Here is an 8524-nt window from a genome sequence, read left to right on the forward strand (position 1 = left end):
GACTCATCCCTCTTTCCTCTGTGCTCCACGGATCGTCTGCGTCCCTTGGCGTCAGCCACCCAGATTTGAGTCTTTTCCATGCTGGCCCTCAGTCTCTCTGTTGCCTCTTCTACTTCTTTTTCTAGCTCTGCAATCTGCTCCTCCTCCTCATCAGCCTGTGGCCTGTTCTCCAATCCACCCTTCAGTTTCCATTTAACTCCGACATCCCTAGTCTGTCCCTCATATCTGCCTTTTCCTGTAAACGCTGCTGCTCCTGTCACTGGAGGCTCACACTCCTCTCCCTCGCTCAGGTCCCACATGAGATCAGTGTTATCGCGGGGTGTTGGTCTGTTTCTATCTGATTTTCGTTCTTGGTCCTGCATCAACTCTCGCTTGCCCTGGTCCTCGAATTCTTTAAACCGCTGTATGGTTCTGTCCCTCTCTCGCTTAACCTCTTCCTCCGCTTCCCTGTATGCTCTATAGTCAATGTCACCATGTTCTCGCTGTTGTCGGTCCTGGAAAGGGTTATTTGGAATGTACTCTGTTTCAGTGTCTCTGCTAGTCACTGACTGGGGTCTTGGAGGTGTTTTGTCAGGACTGGTCAGTGTCATAGGAGGTGGAGTCTTAGTCGTGCTCGCCGGTACAGGTGCTGGGCTCGCAATTTCTCCTGTGGCTACGTCGTCTATCTGCAGTGTATAAAGTGGGCTATATGCCGGGTGTGGGTGTCTTAGGTGGGGCGTATGGAGGAGGACAAGTGTGGGTGTCTTGTGTGGTTACCAATTCTTTTGGACCTCCTTTGTCCTTTTTCTTGTCCGCCGAATGTAGGTGCGTAGTACTCTGCCACCAGACCGCGAGCTCCGTCCAGTCCCGTCGTTCCTTGTCCTGGGCCTCCGTTTCGGTTTTTATTTTGGACTTCTGCAACAGACCTGCCTGTTTTCCCTGCTCTACCAGATCTGCTACCTTAACCTCACATTCTTTTTGCTTTTCCCACAACCATTTGCCTAAAGGCCCCTTATCTTCTAAGGTTTTCCCTTTAAACCGAACCAATTGTTGCACCTTTTCTTTAGCTTCCGCTAGTTTCTTGGTTTTATCCTTCTTATCACTAACGGCTTCTCCTGCACGGAACATATTATTTATTTGTACTCCCAAGGTCACCCACGCAGAGCGCGGACGACCCCAGCCCCCGTCGTCTATTTCTCTCTCAAACTCTCCTTCCATTATGCCTGTTCTTCTCTATTAGTTCTGAGGCCAGCCGGTGAATTTATGGAATACACCCGAACCACAAGCCTTTGGAGCGACTGTTTGAGTACGATAGCCTGAGTGATATCTAGTGACTTGTTGCCACCGTTAGGTTTCCCGTCACGCTGAGAGTTTGCGTTATCACCGCTAGGTTTCCGCTCTCAGTTTGTCATATCACTTCAGACACTATCTAGTGTACTCGCGGTGCTCCTGACACCTCAGAACTTCTCCACCCCTTATTTCACACTTATTTTATTTCACAGTCTCATAACGAACACACAAACACAGAGACAACACGATTAGAGCTCATACATATGTATATTACAATCCCAACCCGAGACGCACTACTCTCTTTAATTTTATTGCCAATTCTTATATGCCGACTTCTTCGTGAGGGCTAGTCCCGTTCCACAGGAATTCCACCTTATTAGTCCGCAGACTATACTACTTTAGGGGAGATACCCCAGGGCCTCGAACCCGACCCCACCTGTAATTTCAGGTATTCTAATTTAGGGGACTATAACCCCATGGACTCAAACCAACAATCTGTAATTTCAGATATTATAATTTAGGGGACTATAACCCCATGGACTCAAACCAACAATCTGTAATTTCAGATATTCTATATGCCTAACCCAGTTAGGTCTTCTCAGGTGATTTGAGGGTCCCGACCCCTCGGGCCCCTTACCCAGCTCACTCCGTGACCCCGTCGAGCCAACGGTGAGTCCGCCACGACCGGAAATAGTCGGCTGTGGCCCTGCTACAATTTAGAATGCACTTACGTCTTTTAGCGCTTTTCCTTTTTCCTTTTTCTTCTTCTTCTCTTCTTTAGTAACCCTGTTACTTTGTTTCACTTTACACGTTTTACTCGTCTGTTTGTCTTTTACTGATGGCACATTTCCGGCTTAGAGAGACTTTTACTTTAGTGTTGCCAATAATGCAGATTCGATAAACAGGTTCTGCTTTACCTCAGTTTCGAGCGCTCTGTCTCTTTTCGCCGTTGTGTGTCGATCGTTTAAACCAAATGTCCTCACTCCGTTCTTCCTTCACATTCCGGACGAGCCCCCAAATTGTTGAGGAGGAATTTTAGCCCTGCTTTCCTCTCCTCTCCGGGTCCGTTGATGTGAGGAATAAAGAGACGAGAGAATGACGTCCAGTACGAGTATTTATTCACAGTCTGCAGAGTGTGGAGACCACAGTACATACAAAGATATGAGTCTGGATCTGAGTTGCCTTCGCGGGAGCAGTTCTTTTCTATTATTACAGTAAACACCTGATTGGCTCATCTCCTTCTCCTCTTTGACACACTTTCTCTGTTAGATTGTGGTCCGGCGCGTCCTGCTCCCCCGCGAGACATCTTCAGAAAATACATTGTGACCTTTAAGTACATGTTGTTCTCAATACAATCATATCATTCGGCCTTCTAGTGTTTTTCCACTTCTGCACGCAGTACATGTTCAGTGTATTCTGTTCCAGTGATTATGTCCCATATATTGCATAGTGAATCACTTCTAGTAATTAAACCTGATTATTAAGGCACTCATAAGCACGCATACATTTTACTGTTCCCACAATGCACATGAAAAAAAAATATTGCCTAAATCTGACTATAACAGGGGAACTTAAGTGCACGTAAACATGTTACTCCGATTAAAATTGGACTTCTCATTATTCCATTAAGACACCCAGATAATGAGATTGGAATTTGATTTTCTCTGACATGTATACGGTAATCGCAGTTTTCAGTCAGATAATGTGTGCGCTGGCGTGTGACCCCGGAACAAAAACATCCAAGAAAGCGATCGTAGAAGAAGAAGGCAGACGTTGCCGGTAGAAGAACGGTCCGAGGGATAAGCGTGCATCTTATCTGCACCAGAAGTAGTGTGAACATTGCATACGAGATTAAAAAAATTAGTCTTATCCCTATGGTTGTTGTTTGAAATGCCGGTCTGCCACATGAGCGACTCTTGTTTATTATATATAGGTCGACCAGAAAGCGAGCCGTATTAACATGGTATTAACCAGCTGAAAAGACACATATCGCCACCCAGTGTGGAGGAGGAGGACATGTTATTCGAGGGTAATATTGTGATTATACAACAATTAGGGACAAAATAAAGCATATTATTAATCGAATTAATCGTTTCCTGCTCCATATACATTTTGAACGTAGTTGTTGTTTTATTTTTACGTCATAATTCTGAATTCTGAACTAATTTTAATGAAATTGGTTTTATTATAAATTGTATAAATTGAACATGATACTGGTTACTTGTTTCAATTAAATCCAGTTACTGGGTTGGATCTACTCAATTCTATATTAAAACATTAACCTTCTGAATAGCCACAACTTAAAATGTTAATTATTTAGAATTTATGCTTTTATGAGTTTCTCCAAAATTGTAGATTGCTATACACACTCTGTATATTTGAATTAAAATTGCTTCAGAATTAAGAGAATTACAACCGATTACAATGTTTGATTCACCACTCTGATATGGTGATGCATAGTCCACTAAGGTATGTAATTCCTTTATCTATACTAGCCAGCTGTTTCATACTGTTTGTTCTTTGGCACTAGTTCATCTTGCAATGTGTGTCTTACATTATGTCACAAATATAAGTGAAGAAATGATCAGCACTCTGTCTCATGAAGACCTGCAGGAACTCTTCCCAGGCCCAGAGAACTTCTTGCGAAGAAAAGCGAAGAGAGCTCAGATACAGACTGTGAGCCAAAACATGACTGGAGCACCACTTCATGCTGTGAAGTCTCAGTGTAACTGACTAACTGCACTGTATTGTGAGAACTGTTTACGCCTGCATTTCATAGCTAAAAATGTATGTTCTTTCTTATGCAGAGAAAATATTTGTTTGTGTAATGCAAAACTTTTTTCATTCAAGGAGGTGGTTGTCTTAAATCTAGAACAGTGTCACTATTGTAGAGCTTACAGTAAGTTAAATGCATTTGAATTGAGATGAATTATGACTATTATGACACAAAAACACTTCCTAATGAGTAAAAAGATGAGCGTTTTCAGCTAACTTCAAGACTTATTTTTATCCTAAAATGCTTAAATAATCACTTTCTAAACTTATTTCAAGTTGGCGGTGGTGTAAAATATAGGACAACGTCACTATTTAGAACTTAAAATTAGTTAAATACACTTGAAATAACGGTGATGCCATGAACACTGAATAAACACGTGAGCATTGCTTTTTTTTTTGCTTATTTCAAGCAAAAATATCTTGTATTTGTTGTTTTTTACTTATTTTTGGAGGGGCGTAATGAAGGAAAGTTAATGAGGTAGTTCTATACATCCAGATACTACAGGTCAAATAACAGGTCATTATAACACAACACATTAATGCAGGGTCGCTACAATAGGTTTACTTCCACCTGGTTCTCCTCTTTGTTTTTTTTTCAATCTGCCCTATCTCTTGGAAAGCATCCAAATCAGTATTTCCCAATTTCCATCGAGGAATTTTCTCTTCCCTTTTAAAGCAAATCTTTATGCCAACTATAGTCATCACAGGATAGTGATCGCTACCACTGTTGTATGCTTATAACACACTTCATGTGCTTACAGCTGCTATTGCACAGTGTACAAACGTTTGGTCATTTGCTGTTTCTGTGATTTCCGTGCTATTATATCATGTTCCATCCCCAATATGTTCTATACCAAACCATGATCATCTATAAATTCCTCAACAATTACAACATCTGACCTATTGCTTCCTTACAATGAGTTATGCGAGTTGAGAACCCCACATCATATAACTCTATCTTGCGATGTTTTCCCAACAGTGTTTAATATTTCTTGATTTTATTTCTCACACGGATTATAATAGTTAACTATATCTATGGGATCTTTGTCCATTCATATCTTAATCAGAATTCAATTCAATTCACTTGTATTTATATAGTGTCAATAACTGACAATAACAGACGGTAACAAATTGTCTCAGGACCCTTTACAAAAACTGACCTGAAACCTTCAAAGCAAGCCTGAGGGCAACGGTGGCAAGGAAAAACTCCCTTTTCCCCCTTCAACTTACCACATCTGTTGCATTTTTCTGTTATTCTTGTTCTTGGAGTCATTTTGTTTTGTTACCTCTAACCATTTTTGCTGCCTCTGCATAGCTCACTCCCTCTCTGCACCTCTGCTGCTTTCTTACTAAATGGTCTCCACCACATCCAACATACCTTTGCTTTCTCTAGCACACTACCACTACATATAACAGTGACCCCTTTTACTTTTCCATTATATATTTATTAAATATATATTTATATTTTCTTTCACATCAATATCAGATACTCTTACTGGGATTCCTGTCACAACTCCCATGACCAGCTTTCTGCTACTTTGCACTTTCTTGCCATCTATTTTATTTATCCTGACACCTATCCTTTGTTGTCCTCCATCCTCACATACTAGGGGTGGAATGGTTCACCAAATCCACGGTTTGGTCCCGTTCATGGTTTTTGTGGTCACGGTTTTCAGTTCAGTTTGGTATACGTTGATGGTTAGGAATATCCATCATGTCTTGTATATTCCGGTTAAAACTGAAAAAAATGAGGCAGTCTGACATCTGATACATCATTGTTACAGTCTGAGGTTAAATGTAGGTGAGATTCTGGCACTGCAAGAGAGAAGACATTGCAAGTTCCAACACGCGTTTCATTTATTTGGCAAACTTCTTTAACAATGAAACATAGGCTCTATCAGCACTAGACATTAGGTACCTTTGTCCGAAATTAACTCAAAAACAATGTTGATTGGCTGCGGGGTGTACATTAAAAAGGGATAATGGACACCCATAAAGACGTTCTGGTCAAATTGCCTGATGATAGTTCTAAATCACTGCACTGGCTCAAACGCTTTGGTAACCGTGGCATCAGAAACACAGACCAGACTCTGTACTGTCGGTCAAGGACCGCGGTAAAGTGAGCCGCTGTTTGCGAGTAAGCGGTAAAGTGAGCCGTTGCTTGATTTTCGTAGGGCCTGAATTAAAGTAACTACGGTAGGCACGGTCCTTGAGCAAAGTGAAGGTCCTAAAAGATACATAAAGCCTACGTGCTTTTACTGGACAAATGTGGAGAAAATCACCTCGTGCTCGATTTCCCCACTTTTCACTGGTCTCACATTTGGGCTTACTGTGACAAAACGGTAGCTCGAATCAGAAAAATAAGCAGACTGTGGGCGTTGTAAGACCTTCTTGAAGACTTTGATATGTTTTTTGTCCTTGTAGAGTAAATATTTTGGACATATACACGAGTTAAAGACAAAGGTCCCTTCTCCTTCTTGCAGAAAATATTTGCATTGGAGTGAATGGAGAGCAGACAGGAACTTTACCGTGAACATAGGCTCGCAGTTTAAATTCTGTACGTCTCACTGCTTTGCTGAGCACATTTTGAGAGACAGAACAAGTTTGTCTAGTGGAAAAAATCTTGTGTCTAGTGTGTAAATTGTGGCCAGGATGAGCGTGGAAAGAGAAAAGTTTCAGGCGATTCTTTCACTCTAAGCAGCAACATTCCGCACTCGAAAAAGATCATGGTCATTGAATAGTGATTGATCAAAAACTATAAGACCCATCAAAACAAGGATTAATACACCAATACACAAGGCTCATGTCTACATTTTAAAGTTGATGAAGTCTGTAGGTGAAAGTATGCCTGAGCAGTAGACCTTTGAAAAACAGTGTTTTTTGCGTGTTTTTTTTTTTTTCAGACATCCCATACATTTTCAATGGGAATTTGTCACAGTTTTCCGCAACTTATGTCAATTTATTATTCATTAAATGTATGTGTTATCTATATGTAAATACTGTAATTGTTTTACAGTAATAAGTCAATTTAAATAGATAACATTTCGACCTTGAACAAACATTAAAACAATGACGCAGCCAGGAGGTTTAAAAGTAATGCTGAAATGCAGGTTGAACAGACATTAAATCGCAATGTCAACATCTCCTCTACCTGCATTTGTCAACCTCTTTTTAACTCCACTGCAGAAACAACATCTAAAACTCGACACATGCAGCTGTAAAAAAATATGTATATCAACATTTACTCTGGATTATTTTTAGAAGGTGAATAATGCGTGTTTAGAAGACGTCTATGTTACAACATGACAGTTCAAAAGACGTTGAGGTTGCAACATGACGTCGTTACCCTGCAAACATCAAAATGTTTGCAGGGTAGCCTCCTTGCACAAGCCTCATGACGTACTTCCATTTTCGACAGAGATTGGCAAAATAATTTCCTGTTTACTTCCTACTCCAGCCTTTTTGCGGCATACAAAGGTATGCAGTTGACATTTGGAAAATGTTGAGGTTCATATTACTGAGCTGTACATGTAGTGTTAAAAGCATAATAAAAGCATAAAATGACTTATACTCTACATAAATGATGTTTGTAATGTTACTGATTTATTAAAATGTGTTAATTTTGCAGATGATACAGATTTATTTTGTTCCGGTAAAAATGTAAGGAGCTTCTGATTGAAGCTGAAAGGGAGTTAAAAATCCTTAAAAGTTGGTTTGACGTGAATAAATTGTCTCTAAATATTCAGAAAACAATAAAATATTGCAAAATATCATAAAATATCATAAATTTTATGATATTTTGAAATCAACGAGAAATTAGTGGTGGTATTGAATGTAAAATTTGCAATATAAACATTGAAAGAGTTTTTGAGACAAAGTTCCTTGGGGTTATGATTGATCATAAATTATCATGGAAACAACATAATGAATATATTAGAGGAAAAATATCTAAGTCAGTAGCAATCCTGTATAAATGTAGAGAATGAATTAAATTAATGAATTAATGAATTAAATTATAAAGCATTACATTTGATTTATTGTTCATTAATACTACCTTATATGTCATATTGTATATTGTGGGGATCAACCTATAAAACAATTATAAATCCAATAGTCCTACTGCAAAAGAGAGCCATATGTATCATTAATAAAACTGATTATTATGCTCACACAAATTCATTGTTTCTAAATTCTCATGTTTTGAAACTGAATGATTTATTTTAAATTCTAAAATGAAATTGAATGATTTTTTTTCTAAATTCTAAAATAATGCAAATAATGTTTAGAGCAAAATTTAAAATCACTCCCAGACCCCATACAAAAGTTATTTTTAGTACGAGAGAGCAACTATGATCTGAGGGGTTATTGTAAATTTGTTGTACAAAAATCAGAAAAGGGCATGAAAAGGAGATGCATTTCTGTAACTGGAGTTACATTTTGGAGTGATGCAAGTATACACTTAAAAAAGCACAATAAATTT

This window comes from Mugil cephalus, chromosome 19 (assembly GCF_022458985.1).
Source record: "Mugil cephalus isolate CIBA_MC_2020 chromosome 19, CIBA_Mcephalus_1.1, whole genome shotgun sequence".
Taxonomy (NCBI): domain Eukaryota; kingdom Metazoa; phylum Chordata; class Actinopteri; order Mugiliformes; family Mugilidae; genus Mugil; species Mugil cephalus.